This window comes from Crinia signifera, chromosome 11, assembly GCF_055691185.1.
Source record: "Crinia signifera chromosome 11, ASM5569118v1, whole genome shotgun sequence".
NCBI lineage: Eukaryota > Metazoa > Chordata > Amphibia > Anura > Myobatrachidae > Crinia > Crinia signifera.
In genome coordinates this window covers 111,517,065-111,537,621 of record NC_139227.1, presented here as the reverse complement: position 1 = coordinate 111,537,621, position 20,557 = coordinate 111,517,065, and the positions used below count along the sequence as shown (strand labels likewise).

At 46.5% G+C, this 20,557-nt stretch overlaps 1 long non-coding RNA gene across 1 annotated transcript; it reads right to left on the bottom strand.

Annotated features, from left to right (window-relative positions):
- Positions 1–251: 251 nt before the first annotated feature.
- LOC146046229 (uncharacterized) lies at positions 252–19,490 on the bottom strand. The gene is made up of 4 exons (XR_014465797.1): positions 19,260–19,490; positions 8,056–8,136; positions 5,870–6,048; positions 252–386 (listed from the first exon to the last, which is right to left on the bottom strand). It is a non-coding gene; the product is annotated as an uncharacterized LOC146046229 (long non-coding RNA).
- Between the last annotated feature and the right edge of the window lie 1,067 nt (positions 19,491–20,557).

The window sequence follows — 20,557 nt, the reverse complement described above, 5'->3', positions numbered from 1 at the left end:
ACCTTGATGAGACTGTATTGACACATTAACCTGTGAGTACGGTACGCATCCTATACTTGATTTTGAAAATCGCACCTATGGTGAATCCCTGTCGAGTCTAAAGAAACCTTTATGTACACCATTCTCTTAACTTTTCTGTGAGTGCGGGTACGCTTAAAATTCACCCTTCCCGCAGCTTATATTTCAACAATTTCAATATCAGGATATTTATTGATTTGTGTTTTATTATTGTTTTATATACCACGTGGATGTGTTGACAACTTCTCATCGCCCTCGATCCATTTCTCCAAACCAAAACTGTACCTACACGGGCTGAGCGTTGACCCCTTCCTTTGGATCCGGCTGAAGATAAGAGATTGCGCCTTGGGACTAATTTCCTTTTGTTTCTGTTGGGGATTACAGGGATTACAGTTTGGCAGGTTTTACAGCAGGCAATTCACAGGTGGGTACAACAATTCAGAGTTCCCTAGCATAATGCCCACACCCCAAGCCTATTACCCAGCCACTGAATGGCATTGGAAACTTCTGGCCTGAACAGATATTTAACAGCAAACCACATGTGTTGTTAATTAGCCAAACAATGATTCACATCGGATCTTAGGAAAAACCTGGACTGGATGTAATCAGTCCTGCTGCTCTCCTGCATGAGATCCTGTTATTGCACATTAACCTCATGCGGAACTATACCGTCCCTGCCACAATATTGCTTTTTCAGAGGTTTGGAAGCATTTTTATTCTTCATGCATTCTGCCTATAGAGCGTTAGGAAATGAAACACCCGGAATATGTATATTTATCTAATTATTTACATATGCCCATCCAAATAACAAACAATACTACATACGTGACCTATATAATATCATTCCAGTTTTATAAATCCATGAGTTAGCTGTATAACTAATGCATGGGTGCGTCTTTATGTTTGTATAAAGTTATATATAGCAGCATTACTGGCACACTAGGTCATTAATACAGAGCTTGTCCAATTTGTTCCTGTTGATCAGGTTAAAGGGTTAAGCAGCGCACTGCAATGGGACTGATTGTAATTCTAGACTCAGCTGTTACCGCTACTAATTAGCATTTGACTTGAGAGCCTTCCTAAGCATTGAAGTTGATATGCGGAAACCAAATAAGAAGAAAGACAGATCGTTTTAAATGACTATGAACTATTGCAAATACTTTTTAACATACTTTGTACTTCATAGACAAACAATGCTGGGGGCAGTTTCTCCTAATATTTCCATAGGAAACCTCTGAACCTTGTCTCCACATCCAAAATACTTAAGCTCATTAGAGCACACATCAAGCTTCCCTTTACTTGTTCATTAGAAGCAATGCGGCCAAATTATTTCTTTACTGACACGTTTAAATTATGCAGCTTCTATGGCTGTTTGGAGATCATCTGTGTTTTACACTTTTTTGTAATAAGCCACCGAACATGTATATTTTATATAGGTCAGGTATGAATTGGCAACCACGATAAAACACTGAGCAACTCACCAAAACTATGGTCTTTAGAAGACACACCGGAAGCCTCCCACTCTAAAACAATGATGAAGAGTTCAGAGCCAAGTTTATTAGAGCAAACACAAAAAGTATTCCCATACCTCCCAACATGACCCCCTCCAGAAGGGACACAATGCTCTGCTCCTGGACTTTCCTCGTAATGTATGATTGCCATTACCTATTTTGAACAGGTTAATTGATAACAAAGGTGCTGCAACACAGGTGATGGCAATCATACATTATGAGGGAAGTGCAGGAGCAGAGCAATGTGTCCCTCCTGGAGAGGGTCAAGTTTGGAGGTATGCATTCCACCCTCAGGGTATTAGAACATCTAGCAAGACTTTAGTTCCAAGTAAGGTGGCCAATTCCGGGATCGGCGGGATCCTGGATTTGGCCTCAAAAAGTTTGGGATAAGAGTGGTCTAATGCCGGCCAGTGTCTGAGCACACACTCAGACGCTGCCCGGCTGGTCCAATGCCCAGCATGACACTCAGAGACCACGCTGCTCAGGCTGAACAGCTGCACAGCCGCTCTACACGCCCACAGCCGCACTGCATGCTCTCAGACGTGCCTCCAGCTCCCCAGTTGACAGTCTGGCTCCCAGCTCCTCGAGCTACCTGGCACTTGGCCGCCCGCACACATCCCAGCTGCTCCCGCTCGCACGGTGCCATAAAGGTTAGGACGCCAATCCCGGAATCATGGGATTGTGTATTTTTCAATCCACAATTCCGGGATTGGCATCGATAGTTCCGAGGTCACCAACCACATACTCCTCACTCATATAAACAGCAATATATTAAAATGCATGATAAAGTTATTTAGAACACACAAAGAATGTCTTCTGTCCTAAATCAATAAGATTGTAATAGAGGTTGAATAGGACTCTGCTTATAAACTAGAGTGGTCAATAATGAACCAGACAACTGGAAACCACCATCTAGATCCTGGAACCTGCTACCAGGAACTCAGCTTCAGATCTGAATTGTAGAACATTGGAGCTGGAATCTTCTACCAGGAGCCCAAAGATCTGATCGAGAGGAGATTTAGCAACCTGTGAGCTTGACTGGAATCCACAAAATTGGGCACTGCCAATTAACCAAAGCTGAGCAGCTGGTATGTGTTCCCTAATAATGATAGCACACTGTCACTTGAGGTCTGTACATAGTTTACTAATAAAGTTACATACATTTTGAATCCATCTTAAAACCTATTATAGGCCTGATTCATACCAGATCCACAATCTGCGCATTGCAGAGAACTGCCAGTAGATGGTCGCCACTCAGACAGAAATAAAATCCTCCCCATGTTAATTTGCTTGTTAATTGCGAATGAATCGCTATTAGCCGTCAACACGCAAATCCATATGCGATTCCCGAGCCATGGAAAGGTCTTTGAAGCCTGTGCAATGTGAGTAAATCTGACTTTCCTCAACTCTGCGACCGAAACAGCCTGATCTAGACCAACACAGGCATCTCAGGCCCTCCTTTAAAACACTTTGGTACCTCTGCTTTTTTCCACCACTCCCAAATATTGGCTTTCTGTCAATCAATCTCCTGCGGCTTTGCGTTTACAATCCAAACGCATTTTCAGTCGCCAATCGGACTCCAGCATTGGCGATGCATATGGTACACATGTGCAGCCATTCGATAATCGCCGGATTTGTGAATCTCGCATATCGCTTGGTGATTTGGGTGCGGGGGGCAGGCTGCCCGCCCGCTTCCCACACAAGGCGCTCGCAGATCTGAGACACCGTAGAGGTGTCTCAGATCTGTGAGCGCTGGGTAAATATTTCGATGGTCACCAGCCATCGAATGATTTCTCCCCCGCACCCAAGGTTGTGAATGGATGATTATGCAAATCATGCATTCGCAGCAGTGCGGGGAATCGCAGGGGGGCGCCCATCCCTCTGAGCGGCATTTAGTCCACACGCAACGCTGAGAAATTCGCAGTGTTGAGTGTGGACCAGAATAAGGTCCGTTGCTCACGGCTCCAGCTTTGTCTTCTATAGGGCAATGATATACTGGCTGGGATAAGTCGTTCTCTTTTCTGATAATAATCCTCAGACTGTTCCTTTGCTGTGTGTACAGACCACTGTAGAACTTGCATTGGGGCAGATGTATTAAGCCTTAACAAGAGATAAATCCAAGGGTGATAAAGAGAGATAAACGTCCAGCCAATCACCTGCCAACTGCCATGTTACAGGCTGTGTTTGAAAAAAGTCAGTAAGGAGTTGATTGGCTGGATGTTTATCTCTCCTTTTCACCCTTGGATTTATCTCTTGTTAAGGCTTAATACATCTGCCCCATTGTCACTTTCAGTAGGGCTCCCTCTCTGGTATATATAGCACTAAAGAAAACAATAACACCATATAAATACAAGGAGATAATAATACCAGCACACATGTTTCCTAGAAATAAACTTTAAATAGTGCAAGACTGCATTTATACCTCTGGCGACAAAGAGCAACGTGCGCGCAGAGGACCGATGGAACCAGAATAACTCCCTATGTGTATAAGAGGCACGACAGCTGCCGCCCTCTTCCCGTACAGGGACGCCGAATATCTAAAACACCGGAGAGGTGCTCTAGATCTGCGAGCGCTATAGAAATCATTCGATGGTCGGCAACCATCCACTGGCATGCATGCAGGGAAATCGGAGTGTTGATGGGCGATGGGCATTCATGCTGTTGGTGGGCGGTGTTGCGGGTCAACCAGAATGACCTCCTATGTGTGCATCTGGGTTCGGTATTGCATTGATTATACCTCCCAACAGTCCCTATTATAGCGGGACAGTCCCGATTATTAGGGCCTGTCCCGCTGTCCCACCCGCGGGCGGCAGTGTCCCGCGGTAAGGGGGGGGGCTGTTGGGAGTCCCCCCTGTCTATTCCCGCAGCCAGGGGGTGGGGGCATGGCTAGAGGCTTACAGAGCCTCTCGGTCATGCCCCCATAGCGGCAAAATGGGGGCGTGGCCTCGCGGGAGAGCCGCAAGTATAGACCACGCCCCTAAATTAGGCCACTCCCCGAAATTTCCGACACGCCTTCGACGCGCATCAGCAGCGGCCAGAGTCCGGCACGAAGAAAGTTGGGAGGTATGCATTGATTACTGTGTATAGCCCAAATTTGGCAAGAAAAACCTTGGTCTGTCCAACTGTTTGGGGTAAATGGAGTTCTACTGAAGATGAGATGTTTCCCATAGCAACTAATCCGATTCTAATTCTTATTTAGTTACTGTAGCACCTTGTAGAAGATATAATCTGATTGGTTGCTATGGGAAACTGAGCTGTGCATATGCTTAGTGCATGATATTCTCAGTCACTTCTGCACAAGGATGGAGTATGTGTAACTGCCGTTACTTGTGGTGGCCATACCTCCCAACTGTTCCGACTTTCATGGGACAGTCCCATTTTTTTGAATGGTCCGCTACGGCCGGAGCTGGCCATGCCCCCCACGGCAGTGAAATCGGAGGCATGGCCTCGTGGGAGTGCCGCGATTATAGGCCATGCCCCATTACACAAGACCACGCCCCCAGAAATGGGTGGGTGCCTCTGGTGCACACCGATGTCCCTCTTCAGCAACCTGGTGGAAGATATGGTGATGACACCTGCTCCCTTGCCTGGCACTCTAGGGGTCTGTGCGGTACAGTAGATCCGTGCTACTCAGAATACGTGTGTAGAGTCATATACTGTAGGCCCAAGTAACACAGAATCAGGTGCTTATAGTTTTACTGTTGCCATGCTTACCAATTCTACCTAGGTTATATCTAGCATTAGTAGGTACTTAAGCAACGTTGTGCATACCCTCCAACATGACCCATTCCATTAGGTACAAAATGTTCTGTTCCTGGGCTTCCTTGACAGCAGTTACAGAGGTGGGGCTCCGGCACAGTCCAAAATTCAAAGAGGGGGGTTCACATCAACTGTCTGTGAGTCCAGGACAGTGATGTTTGGGTGGCAGTAGGTGTGGCTCCCCTTCTTGAATATTGGACTGTGCTGCAGGCTCACATCTGTAACTGCCACTGGCAAGAAAGTCCAGAAACAGAGCATTTTGTACCTAATGGAATGGGTCATGTTGGAGGGTATGCGTTGTGTAGTGTATCTTTTGTGTGTATCTGAGCAAACCACTTGTAATCATTTTCTAAAAGGAATAGACCGTTTTCTAGCTTATTCTGAAGCCTGTTTGTCAGATGAAGATTAAATGTGTGAAGAATGTCAATTAACTAAAGAGGTGTGGGTAAATGATAAATCTTCTCTCCAGTCCTCTCTGTGATCATCTGTGTAACAGTAGCATGCGACCTGTTGGGTTTATTTTGGACTTTTGTCTGTATGAATAGGTATCATCTCTCATTATTGTAACCTAAGCCCATTACCAGTAAACAAAGGCTCCACTCGCGTTTCACTCCCAGATCTGGTCTCACTGATCAGCGTAAAATCTCCCACCGCAGCAATGCTTCATTCACCGTAGTTAGGACTTAAAAGTGTACACCAATCTCTAGCTTTCCAGCTGCTGGAGAACTACAATTACCAGCATGGCATGATATCCACTGGCCTGGAACAGATCAACAAAAAAAATGTAACACATAAAATAAAGTTAACCCTGATTAAATTTAATTAAATCTTCAAGTTAAAAGTGTCACTTTAATACTCATTGACAGAGAAGTCATAACCAAAATAATCATGCTAAGGCTCTGGCTTGTGAGATTGGGGTGTGGATTTAGGGGGGTGATTATCGATAGACAGCACATGCGTGTGGCCCATAGTACGCGAGGCTGTCCTGCGATAATAAACTTTCTATCTGTAGATATTAAATGGAGTGACATCATCACACATAACCTTAACTGCTAATAATAAATATTCATTCATTATCTAGATATAATGATACAGATCACTGAGATGCCTATAAAATCGGTCATATGGTGGCAATAAGAAAGAATGGTCAGATCATCACTGACAGTACATCGTATTGCTGATGAACATGGCCCCGACAGGTGCCGGATGACTGCCCAACAGTTTGGATTCCGACCGTCAGTACTCCGACACCGAAATCTCGACTGACAGGGGCAATTCTCCCTTGTGAGGGTCCACTGAGCCCACAAGGGGCTTCTTTGTGCTCGCCCTCCCTGTCGGAGCACTGGCAGTTGGGATTCCGATGACGGGATGCTGACTGTCATGTATCCCGATTATGGGACCGCCATACCACACCTGACATGACTTTCTTCCTCTCATTGGCTATGGTCCAATACACCATAATAGGACCGTCCAGACAGCCAGAGCCCTATGACCCCTGGTAAGGTCGGCTCAACTATACAATGTGCTGGGCAAAGAGCAAACCTCCAAACTGCAGCACAACAGCCACTGTACTGCTGTTCTCTCCCGACACATATAGGTTGACAACAGTGGTGTAACTAGCTTTTGGGCACCCCCCCCCCGCCATTAAAGGGAGGGCGCCCACCCACGCACCCCGTCGCACCAACCCCCACCCGCCCCGCCACACCAAACCTCGCCCGCCGCACCAACCCTCGCCCGCCCTGCCGCACCAACCCCCGCCTCGTCGCCCATGCAATCCCCCCCATCCCCCGCAGTCTTACCTACGCTCAGTACTCGCTGGTCCCGGCTCCCTTCTTCTGCTATGAGGACCACCACAAAATGTCTGCCCCCATGCAGCAGACAGTTTCAGAGAACTTTCTGCTACATGGGGGCGGACATTTTGTTGTGGTCCTCATAGCAGAAGAAGGGAGCCGGGACCAGCGCGTACTGAAGACTGACAGGTAAAGACTGTGGGGGATGGCGGCGGGGCGGCGGGGTGTAACTATAGCACTGCGGCGCCCGCACATGCACAACGCCCCCCCGCGGTCGCGGGGGCTGCGGTGCTATAGTTACGCCCCTGGTTGACAAGCCCCAACTAGCAAAGAAAAAGAAAAATGGGTGGGAAAAAATGGTGGCTTAGGGAGGGAGGGTGGGGACTCCAGTGAAAAAGAGGCAGATCCTATTCCTATCTTACCCAAAATGCCAACTCCACCATAAACACTCCCTCTGACCTAACTGGTTCATGCCCCAGAACTGTTAACTGTTTTATTACCCAATTCTTGTGTTTATCTCATCCGCTCATCACACCCTGATCAGTTTAGGATTGCTGGCCATAAGCAAGTTGAGTTATAGGAAGATGGCATTTGTGGGTGGTAACTGGCCGTTTTCTGGTATTGCCAGCATATGATGTTAGCTCTGCCCACGATCAGCCTGTTTCCATCGCAGCCACCAAGTAAGTCCCGGGCTACGCACAGACTGCACAAACTGGAAAAATCCTTTGGGCGCCGGCATTTCAGCTCTCACACACCCTGGGGGTGCTCAGACGGGACTGGGGGTCCCCTAAGCCATTGCTGACCTATTGCTTGCATTGACCTTCCAACCCTGTCGACCTTAGCCATGTTGACCTATTTCATGTGTAGACCTAATTTGTGTCGACCGTTAGTGGCCGACCTAATGTATGTCAACCTTCATAGTGTTAACCCAATGACCGCACCCCTTTTTTTTCCCTGTGTGGAGTATTAGGACTCACCTGGATAATATGAGTTTACAGTGGGTGCTTGGAACTTGAGAAGATGGGTCATCGGAATAACAGAGCAAGGAATCCGGAAGACTATGAAGGAATAAGAGAACGCATGAGAGATGGCCTGGGGATGAGCAGGGCCGGTGTAAGGTTTCTCAGCACCCTAGGCAAAACTTCAACCTCCCCCCCCCCCCAAAAAAAAAAAATACTGTGGTCCTCCCAGCCCCCGGGAAGGAGGGCAAGTCCCCTGCTTTCCCTGGAGGCCCTCTGCACCCTCCCCTTTGCCACCCACACAGAGTACAAGGAGGAGGTGGCAGCAGAGTGGGGAAGAATGTCTCAAGGGAACGTATGGAGGTGAGGTCTTAGAAGTTCCACAGCCGCCACCTGCATTAAGTACAACAAGGATCCTCATAGACACCCTTGATTTTTTTATTTGCAGTCTTGGTGGCACCCCCCCCCCCAGATCCTGGTGCCCTAGGCAGCTGCCTAAAGCTGCCTAATGGTAGAGCCGGCCCTGGGGATGAGCGCTGGTGGAGACCACTTTTTGGAAAGACTGCCGCTTTAGAAAGGGCTGAAATTATGGACGACTTTACAAGTGAAGGACACTAGAGCCAGAGGGAGCCCGTGTAAGGGATTGGTATCTGAAGATGGGCAGCTGGGGAGATAAATAAATCTAGCGGAAGCTTTTATACTGGGCGTAAGTCTTGACAGTCTAGTTAGATAAAGGACTGTCAGTTACGGTGTCCAAGCTGTAAAAATGACATGAATACTCTGGTGGCAAATGTGTCTCAGAGAGATTACCATCAGGAGACCAGAGAGCGAGAGAATGGAGCAGAGGAGACGGTAAAGGCTTATGGGGGGGGGGGAATCTTAGAATGCACACCCAATATACATGAGGTGCTATCATGCTGCGACTTGTAGTTCTGCAAAGAAAAACATGTGATGCAGATGCACACTCCATATTATTAATCAATCAATCAATCAATCAATAACAGAGGTTCTTGGTATATCAATTGGCCAAGAAATATTTGCCCACCAACCAGGTTCACGGTAACCTCATTTCTGGTGGGTCCCTAATACTAAGTTTGGATCTGGGGCCCCAAAAAGGCCAGCATAAGCAAGTCACCCTAGGGCAGCACACAAGTAAAAAAACTAAGCTAGAAGTGTGTTAATAAGAAAGTAGCAGAAGCTAGAGGTTAAAATGTGTAGTGCTAGAGAAAGTATAATATTAGTGAAAATTAAATAGTGCTAAATAAATGTTAGGGTGTGCCACCCCGAAAGCAACTCGGTTACACCAACCCGAGGGGAGCCGCGCCCCAAATCCATCCCCAAGACTAGCAATAAGTGTCAATTTTTAGGTCTTACCTTCATTGTGCCTACAGTTTGCAGTCTGTGGCTACCAGGGACCAAGCTGGTGAAATAATATTCAGATCAGGTGGGCGGGGTGCTACTCTAAGTTAAAGGAGTCCCAACCTTCAGGTGTACAGGTGTACACAATTTTAGGTTATGGGGGGGGGGGAATCTTAGAATGCACACCCAATATACATGAGGTGCTATCATGCTGGGACTTGTAGTTCTGCAAGACGGTAAAGGCCACAGAAAGATCCTGGAGCATAAATTCTGGGGTAAGCATTGGAAAAGCTATTATTCAGTATAATATGGGCAATCTTACGCCCCAAACACACTAGTGCAGGCATGTCCAAACTCTGGCCCTCCAGCTGTTGTGAAACTACACGCCCCATCATGCCTTGCCACAGTTTTGCTATTAGGGATTGCTAAAACTATGGCAAGGCATTCTGGGATGTGTAGTTTCAGAACAGCTGGAGGGCCACAGTTTGGACATGCCTGCACTGGAGGATATTGTAAAAGATATTGTTTAGAAAGTGGCTTCTGAGCGATATATATATTGTCTAGTGTGTAGACTCAATACTGTTATAGACCCCTCCAGTCTGCCGAGCATACAGGTCAATTTGGCGATATAGCATATTCAGCGGATCACTGAACGATATCTTTACTGATATCGTTCAGTGTGTACACACAATCTGGGCCTCCCACGGCCAATATTGTTTACTACTGTATATCAGCTGGGGACAGGGTCGGCTATACCCCTTTCACATTGCTACGCCTGGTTGGATTCGGGATAGCAATTTTAGGTACGACCCAGGAACCAGCGCTTTCACACAAAACCCGGGTCACTCCTTACACAAACAACGACCTGGGTTTAAACCATCTTATAACACGGGTTGATCAACTGGGTAAATAACTGTGGTGTTTTTACACTGCACCTCAATCCGGGTCCATGCATCACCAACCTGGCAATAACCCCGGTCCAAGGTGAGATGTGAAAGGGGTACCAATGGCGTAAGTTCGTCCCAGTTGCCCGGAGGCAAGATAAATATTAGTGCCCCCCTCCCCAACACACACACCATCTTATATAAATATATGGAATCGGTACATCTGTCAGAATGAACTTAGGTCTACAGTCATTAGGTCGACCCCACTAGGTCGACTGGCAGGAAGGTCGACCTGACTTAAGGTCGACATGGGCCAAGGTCGACATGACTTAAGGTCGAATTTGCATAAAGGTCGACATGAGGAAGGTCGACTGGTCATAAGGTCGACATGGGTTTTTCACTGTTTTTTTGATCCGAATGTCGACACAGTCGACATGGACACAGTGGGCAATGAGAATCGGACCCTCGCATCGCTCGCTTCGCTCGCGATGCATCGGGCACGGTGGCTCGCTTCGCTCGCCACAGCTTTAATAACCTCCTCCGCGCCCTAGTGGATGGTAGGGCATGAAATACCGCCTGTCGGCACATGTCGGCTCAAAAAACAGTGAAAAACCCCATGTCGACCTTATGACCAGTCGACCTTCCTCATGTCGACCTTTATGCAAATTCGACCTTAAGTCATGTCGACCTTGGCCCATGTCGACCTTAAGTCAGGTCGACCTTCCTGCCAGTCGACCTAGTGGGGTCGACCTAATGACTGTAGACCTAAGTTCATTCTAATAGATGACCGCTTCCAAATATATGTATGCATGTTATGGATATTATGTTTAGAATAAAGAGTGTGTGACATATATGGTCCTGCTAGGAGGAGGAGGAGACAGCCACAGAAGCCATATCAATGGCTTTCAATTAACTGATTCAAACTCACAGGGGAGGAGAGGTGACCCCTTGGGAGCAGGAGCCCGGCGGCAGATGACTTCATTGCCTCCCTCTGAGGGGTACTACTAGTGTGTATGGGGCTTTAGTGCAGTGTTGTGGACAGAAGTGGGAGTCACTTTCTTAGAATTTGACTAAATTAAATGTCACATCTTAGTAAAGAAATTTATTTTCGTCTAAGTCAAGATTTAGTCAGTGGATCTTGACTAATATTTTGGTCTAATTTTAGTCAATGACTTAATCATAGCTTAATGATACTGTAAGGAAGCATATTATACTAAATAGCTAGCTACATAAACTGCAGCCGCAGTGCAAGTAATAGTGTGTACACACGGTTCGATATGGCTTCCGATGTTGACGATATCGTCAACATCGGAAGCCATATCGCATACATATCGCATACTGATTGTATGCATTGTAAGGGCTTCCTAGCCCGATGCGCGCTCCCGTTTAAGGAGAGATCGGAGGGGAGATAGAGTGGGCAGCATACTCTATCTAGTACAAATCGCAAGCATATCGCATGCATCGTATGTGCCTTGCGATATGCTTAAGATGCGATGTGCTATACGATTTCCAGGGCCCTGTCAGTCATCCTGTTGTTAAGTCAAAATCGCTTAGTCAAAATCTTAAGCAAATCTTAAGGCACATAGGAAATCGCATAGTAAATCAAATAGAAAATCACATAGCAAATTGTATGGTAAAAAGTCAAAATCTTAAGCATATCTTAAGGCATATCTTAAGGAGTAGAGAAAAAAAAAAAAAAAAGGGAAAAGTACAAATTGGACAAAACATCGAATCGTACATCGGATCGCACAGAACATCGAACCGTGTGTACACACTCTAAGTCAATCTAGGGCCAGAGAGAATGGATAAACTGTATAAAATATAGTATTATTAATTAAAGAACCCAATAAATCAATCAATGGAAAAATACCACCTGGTGGTATCCAGATGACTATGATACAGCATTTTCGTCTAGTCAGTTTTCCGACATGGACTAATATTTAATCAACATTTTTCTTAAGAAATTCCTATTTTCGTTATCGTTACATTTTAATTACACAAAAAAACCTTTGGCGAAGAAATTAACACTGATTCAGGGTGGAAAAGGATCAAGAGAAAAAGTGGTTAAGCAAACGTAAAATGTAATCGTATAATAGGTGGAAGATTATTAAACATTGCTACAAGCATTGAGGTGACAAAGCTAATTATCTGTCTCATTAATTACCATTTTTCACTTGGGGACAAACAATATGTCACCACAGCAGCGTGTATGTTGTATAGTGTGTGCAGTCTAATGACAACCTGTCTCTCAGTGTCCACCACAAGGAGGTTCATCTCCATCCAGGTGTGGTACTAATCCAACATTGCTTAATCTAGCGAGAAATGTATCAAAGTGTATCAAAGTAATAAATAATAAAAAACTGTAGATGAGAGAAGGATATCAGGCAACAGAGGGCCTTATTCTGCTTGGTGCGGTCCTTTCCGAATTCTTTCGGAGGGCGCATTTTAGCCGTCTGCGCATGCGTAGGCAACGCAATGCGCATGTGCAACGTATCTGTCTCCACACTCGTTCTCACCAATACCGTCCAAAAATGTGAACCGAATTGTCTCGGGAAATATGGACGTAATATTGGCGTCATGCAGCCGAACACAAGGGCGCGGTTTCAAAGTGGGCAAAACTGGGCATAAATCTGGGCGTACACGTGGGAGTGCACGAACTGTGGTAGGCGTGCATTCGGACAGGACACCGACTGCAAGCGAAGCAACACGCCTGAAATATGCGGTGTCCATAAGCAAGTTTCAGTTTGCGGAGAGCACTGGTTCATGCGCTAGGCATTCGGTTCGCCCAATTAGTATGCCCGCACGTGAAGCACTCTCAGCTGACCACAATTCAATCCACTCCTCTACTCATTAGTGATTAATTACACTCTTTTCACAGGTTCAATTGGAACCACTAAGACAGGTAAAGGGGCAACAATGAATTAATACCACTTAACATGATGTAAGGGTTAATCTAAAGTGCTAGTAATGTGGTTAAGTATCAATTATGAATTAATTGATTACATTTAAAAATAATCAATTTTTATGAGATTGGCTAATTCCATAAGTGTGTCTTGTTGCAGATGCATGAGTTCCGAATAGAGTAGTGAGGTTTGCGGAAAAACACCGAATCGGTGCGTACGGCCAGCTTCCTGTCCGTTCGGACGTGGTAAGACCGTGCAGAATCTTTGTGTTCCCACCGCACACGCACTTTTGGATGTAGTCCGAAGACACTCCCTTTTCTTTGATAGTCCGTCCGAAGGGATGCGGACGACCTGTGGGAATGTGTTCTTAAAATGTCCGCACGACGTGGCGTTCGGTCATTTCCGAAAGAATTCGGAACGGACCGCAATAACCAGAATAAGGCCCAGAGTTACATTATGATTGTCCGCTGTATTGTTTGAAAATAAAGAATGGTAATTGTCTTGCTCTAGGTCTTGAGGTACTCTACCGGATTCGGTATGAAATCCCGACAGTCAAAATCCCGACAGGGTCAAAATCCTGAATGGGTCATAATACCGACAAGGACAAAATCCCGACAAGGACAAAACCCCGACATTTAAAATACCGACATGGTCAAAATACCGACATATAGAATGTGCAGGTGAAACTGTCAACATGACTTTGGGTCAACAGGTTGCGAGGTCGACATGGTTTTTTTCACAGTTTTTTGACCCAAATGTCGACACAGTCGACATGGACACAGTTGGAGATGAACCGCAGCCCCTTGCATAGCTCACTTCGCTCGCAATGCTTCGAGCACGGTGCCTCGCTGCGCTCGGCACACTACTTTATTCTCCTACCACGCCTTAGTGGATGGTAGGGCATGAAATACCGCCTGTCGCCACATGTTGGGTCAAAAAACAGTGAAAAAACCCATGTCGACCTGTCGACCCAAAGTCATGTTGACAGTTTCACCTGCACATTCTGGGGGAAGTTTACTAAGAATACTAATACAAAAAATTCTATTCGTATTCTTACTTATGAATGAATACGACTGCATACGGCTGTTTCAGCCATATGCAAAGTCGTATTCCGGAGGGGAATTTACAAAGCAGTCAGATACGACTGCTTTGTAACCCTCTGATGTCGTATTAATTCGTATTAGCGGCCATATATAAGGCCGCTAATACGAATTAGTAATATTACCAAGTACCAATAGTCAGTTACCAATTACCAATAGTCAGTAAGGCAGTATTTACCAATAGTAAGGCAGTGTTTACCAATAGTCAATAAGGCAGTGTTTACCAATAGTCAGTAAGGCAGTGTTTACCAATAGTCAGTAAGGAAGTATTAACCAATAGTCAGTAAGGCAGTGTTTACCAATAGCCAGTAAGGCAGTATTTACCAATAGTCAGTAAGGCAGTGTTTACCAATAGTCAGTAAGGCAGTGTTTACCAATAGCCAGTAAGGCAGTATTTACCAATAGTCAGTAAGGCAGTGTTTACCAATAGTCAATAAGGCAGTGTTTACCAATAGTCAGTAAGGCAGTGTTTACCAATAGCCAGTAAGGCAGTATTTACCAATAGTCAGTAAGGCAGTGTTTACCAATAGTCAGTAAGGCAGTGTTTACCAATAGTCAGTAAGGAAGTATTTACCAATAGCCAGTAAGGCAGTGTTTACCAATAGTCAGTAAGGAAGTATTTACCAATAGCCAGTAAGGCAGTATTTACCAATAGTCAGTGAAGCACATGAGGAGAGAGAGGGGCAGACAGACAGAGGTGACACAGAAGAGGTAGAATTTAGCATAAACAGAAGGTTAGGATGAGAGGTGCCTGGGTGTGAGAAAAAAGTGGGTCTTGAGAGCCCGTTTAAAGTTTTGTAGGGTGGTGGAGAGTCTGATGGGGGGTAGAAAATTCCAGAGATATGGAGCACACTGGGCAAAATCTTGGAGGCAGGAATGGGAGGAAGTAATAAGTTAGCAGGAGAGGCGGTGTGAAAATGTAGAGTGAAGAGAGTGGGTGGGAGTGTATAGAGAGATAAGGTCAGATATGTAGGTGGGAGAGGAATGGGTGAGGGATGTGTAAGTGAGTGTGAGGAGCTTGAATTGGATTCTGAAGGGATAGGGGAGTCAGTGCAGGGCTTGTAAGAGAGAAGAGGTAGGCATAGTATGTTTGGAGAGGAAGATGACCCAGTCAGCAGCATTCAGAACAGATTGCAGTGGAGAGAGGTAATGGTCAGGAAGGAGGAGATTACGCTAGTCCAATCTGGAGATGACTAGTGAGTGGATGAGGGCCTTTGTAGCATCCTGGGTGAGAAAGGGTCTGATTCTGGAAATATTTTTGAGGTGGTGAATGTGTGGTTTAAAGGACAGTGATAAATCAAGAATAACGCCAAGGCAGCGTACCTGGGGGCTAGTGATAGAGATACTTGTGAATAGCTATATAAGAATTCCCTGAGCTTTGTCTCACCCATAATATGCATTTGCATTTGGAGCTGCTAGGGAGACCTGCCGGGAACGAGGCATGTTTGGCAATGTGATCAGTGTGTGTGTGTGTTTGGCTGAGGAGAAAGCAGCAGAGAGAGGGTGCACAGTTAGAGGGGGGAGGTGGATCAGCAAATAGAGAGGGAGCAGGAGAGGTACGGGTGGGGGCAGAGCGGAGCAGGGGCGCCTTTACTACAGTATTTGCCAAATCCCTTCTATCATGACTACATAACATCTCAAAACATCTGTAAAATGATAGTCATGCCACACAAATGGTAAGGTCATGTTTATTGGGTACCGATTAAAAAAGAAAAAAATTAATTAAAAGCTAAAGGTTATTCCTGCAACCAAAAGAAAATCCAAATCCTTTTTGACACATTTGCCCAAAGTTATTTTCATTCAATTACATTTTACTTTCAAGCTGCAATATTAACTGCTAATAAAATGTAATTACATTCTGAGAAATGTGTTAGAAGAATATGATGGCGGGGGAAGCTGGAGAAGTCTCCTGTGCACTTTACTCTTCAGAGCTGTCCTTTTTCAATTAGCTCTTGCCATACCGATAAGACCAAACACCCTTGTTCTCATGGATAATTTATAAGCCTAAACACTACTGAATATCCTTCCTGATTAAGCTTATTCATGGTGTGTAAACCACACCTCTCGTTACTGACCTCTTCTAGCATTAGTGCCAGAGTGCTGGGGCATGACCTTGTGGAAATATAGACATTCGGCCTTCATTGGAATTTCTTTTTGTAGAAAACTTTTTGACACTGCGTACGGTAAAAATAAAATCCTTCATTTTAGAAGCATAAGCTCAAGAACTATTAAAAAGTAACTCGTTTATAGAAAAAAGTGTACACAATAGGGGTAATTCTGGTTGATTCCCTCCGATGCGAACTCGAACGCGTGCGAATCAACCAAACCCCGCCTTGTGAATAGTTGGTAAAAATATTGCTCTCCTAGCAAATTAATAACGATATTATTTACTTTGTACCTGCCAGTCATATAGTATATGCTAATTTCCATGCCTCACAACTTTACCCATTGGAGAAATAGGGACTGCAGAGCATCCTAAAAAGGGGTGGGAGTGGCTTCTATAGGAGGGGCGGGGCCATGCTCTGCCTGAGCAGCTGTGTAGCTCACGGATCCCCTCCCTGCACTGTTATTGGCACATGCGCGCAGCATCTATTTCAGCTCTCCCACACTTCCCCTTGCCCGCTGGATCATGCGGTCACACAAACTAATTCATTTATCTGTTTTTTATTAAAGGAGGTAGCATGACCACGCCTACTCCCATTGACCACGCCTCCTATCATTGACCACGCCTCCTCCCATTGGTCATTCTGTAGCACTCTATTAAGTATTAGCTCAGATCTTTCTTTTCAGGTCATTTTGCAAAGGCTAATGCTGGGTACACACCAGGAGGATTTTCCCTCAATCCCGTCAATTTAGATAAAATACCGACCGATTGTATGTAGATTGTATTTACTTTTTGGCTGTTTTGTCATTTTGTTGATCCGATTCTGATCCGATGCACATAACTGCCGCTCGTTTGGTCAAGTCGTGGGTCCTACATGCTTCAGGGAGGATCCGTCAATACCAGTCCGACCAACTGTCCGTCACATGCCGGTTGTGAGTGTTTTTGCTGCCGTTTGTCAGGGTGACCGTCGTGCGACCCAGCCTATTTGAGTGACATTTCCTAAACACTCCCCCCGGCGCCATGTTTTTCCACATTGCAAACAGCGCTGGCGCAGCAGTTGGACTCACCTTCTTGGCTCATCTCCCAGAACAACAACCTGGTATGTTTGCACTCCCAATGCTCTCCCATGCATGCCCACTGATGCCACCAATGTATAGTGATAGAGGTGTGTGGGCATGAGGGGTAGTAAAGGTTTTTGGCTGTTACAGAGTAGGGATGGGCATTGGTGGGATTTTGCACCACGCCATCGATAGTAGTAACATATTACTTTGATAACCATCGATTGTTGTAGCTATTGATGGTCATCCAATATATATGACTGAATAGGCAGTGGGTCAATCAGAACTCGGTGGCAGGACTTCCGGGTTTGGGGGGGCGCGAATCGCGGGAGGGGGGGCGTGGGGGGGCTAGAATCACAAATCGCAGGAGGGAGGGCGTGAATCGCGGGAGGGGGCGGGGGTTTGCAAATCGCGGGAGGGGGGGGCGCAGCGAATCACGGGAGGGGGGCACGGTGAATCGCAGGAGGGGGGCACGGTGAATTGCAGGAGGGGGGCGCGGTGGTGCCACAAATCGCGCGGGTGCCACGAATCGCGGGAGGAGGGGTCGCGTGCGGCCGCAAATCGGGGGAGGGGGTCCGGGGGGGTGCTTGGGTCCGCAAATCACGGGAGGGGGGGCGCCGTGAATCGCTGGAGGGGGGTCGCGGGAGGGACCACGAATCGCGGGAGGGGGTCACGGGGGTGCGGCGAATCACGGGAGGGGGGGTCGCGGGGGTCCGGGAATCGCAGGAGAGGGGGTCGCGGAGGTCCCGCGAATGGGGGGAGGGGGGTCGCGGGGGTCCCGTGAATGGGGGGAGGGGGGGTCGCGGGGGTCCCGCGAATCGCGGGAGTCCCGCGAATCGCGGGAGGGGGGGTCGCAGGGGTCCCGCAAATCGGGGGAGGGGGGGTCACGGGGGTCCCGCGAATTGCGGGAGAGGGGCTCGCGGGGGTCCCGTGAATCACAGGAGGGGGGTTGCGGGGGTCCTGCGAATCGGGGGAGGGGGGGTGCCGTGGTGCCGTGAATCGCGGGAGGGGGGGTCATGGGTGTCCAGGGGGGGGGAGTAATGGTGGATGGTGACTGTGGAGTAATGGTGGATGGTGGGCATGTACTGTAGCCCTGGCTGGGCGGGGGGAGGTGATGTCAAGGGGTTGGGGTGTGTAGAACATTATACACATTGAACACTTTTCTCTGGGGGGCGGGTTTGTGTATCCTGCTGGGCGGGAACATTATATATAATGGGGATGAGTGACAGATCTGGCTAAATATATGAGATATATACTGTAGGTTCCCAAACCTGCGCTCAAAGATGTAGAAGCAGCAACTCTAAAGGATTCTCTGTTAGACAGAATCCGAAATTAGGTATGAAAAGAAAAGAAGTTCCAGAGGGCGCTGTGAAATTGTTCAGTATTTGTATTACAACAATATTTAATACACTAAAATATATAAATCTGACATAAAAATTACATAAAAAACTAAATTTGCTCTATTTTAGCAATTTATGAACACTTCAAAGCTACTTGTTGGCACTTAATATCTCCTTTGATAAATAGTTGAATCAACAAAGTCCTTTGGCTACTTGTTAGTAGGATTTAGCAAATCGTTAGCTGGGGACTGCCGTGGAGCTCCCAGGCAGTCCAAGGAAATTTCTTCCATGGTCGTTTATCGGTCGTGGAAGATCATGGTCTTTCTGGTGTGTACCCCACATAAGATAAAGGTTAACAGGGTTTATTATATTACAACAATCCAATTTGACAATATGTAAATGTTATATTTAACAGTCAGTTTTGCACAACTAATAAATTATTCAAATAAATAACAAAATTTCAATATCACTCACTCTTTTTGTGGAATAGAGGGGCGCTGCATCACTGGCCTTCAGCTAGGCCGGGACTCTGACGCAGCCCAATATTGAAGCATATTGAAGGATTTTTGACCAGCAGGACGGCGCTGCTTCCTGATGGGGAGGAACACCGGGCAACCATGCTGCGTCAACGGGAGTCGCCTTTTGGTAATTCTTGCCACATTTAGTGCCTCTGAAGCTCTCGTCACAGCACACACCCCTGCTCTGTCTCTCTCCTCAGCAACTGCTCAAACTGTCACATGCAGCTCTGCTTTTTAACCCCTGGGCTTGTGGGGCTCTCACTCTGCATGTGAGCCCCCTTCAAATTAACTGTCACTTATCAGCCTCCCCTCTCCCTTTAGGAGATTGGTACAGTCCGCAGCCTAGTGGTGGTGATGTTTATCCATCAAGACAGTTTGGGATTAACCCACCTCCCCTCCAGAAGGGGTTTCTTATATATTACTAAACTCTCCCTCAATGAGGGAATTGAATCCCTATATGTTCCCTCTGTGAGGGATCTTCATCAAATTATTTTACATACTTATATGCAGGGCTATTTTTCTGCAGGCTCCAGCAGGAACTGAGGCCCTTATTCTAGTTCACTCTTTCTGACAAAATATTTCTTAGATGGACAAAACCATGTGCACTGCAGGTGAGGCAGGTGTAAAACCCCACCCAAATCTAATTATCTCTGCACAAGTAACACCTGCCTCACCTGCAGTGCACATGGTTTTGTCCATCTAAGAAATATTTTGTCAGAAAGAGTGAACTAGAATAAGGGCCTCAGTTCCTGCTGGAGCCTGTTTAAAAATAGCCCTGCTTATATGTAATATATATAATATTTACACATTTCTGGGATGTCACAATACCTCCTCCCATTGTCCACATCCCCCTAATTTTACCAGGGTGCTGCTGAACTGTCAGCGCATCTCGTGCCGGGGCAGTGCCGGGATCATTCTACAGAATAGGCCAGTGGTAGCCAACTCCAGTCCTCGAGAGCTACCAACAGTGCACATTTTCCATTCAACCTAACTGCTGCAGAGGTGCACTAATTACTCACTGACACATTTTAACAGACCCACAGGTGGAGCTAATTATTTCAATTGTGATTCTGCGAGGAGACCTGGAAATCCTGAATTGTTGGTAGCTCTTGAGGACTGGAGTTGGCTACCCCTGGAATAGGGGAATGTCACCCCCGTATTTTAGGTATGTTGTCAGGTTCCTGGTCCAGGCATAGGAGTTCAGATGGCCAGTCTGGGTAAGCTATGAGGATGGGCAATTGATGGTTGCGATTG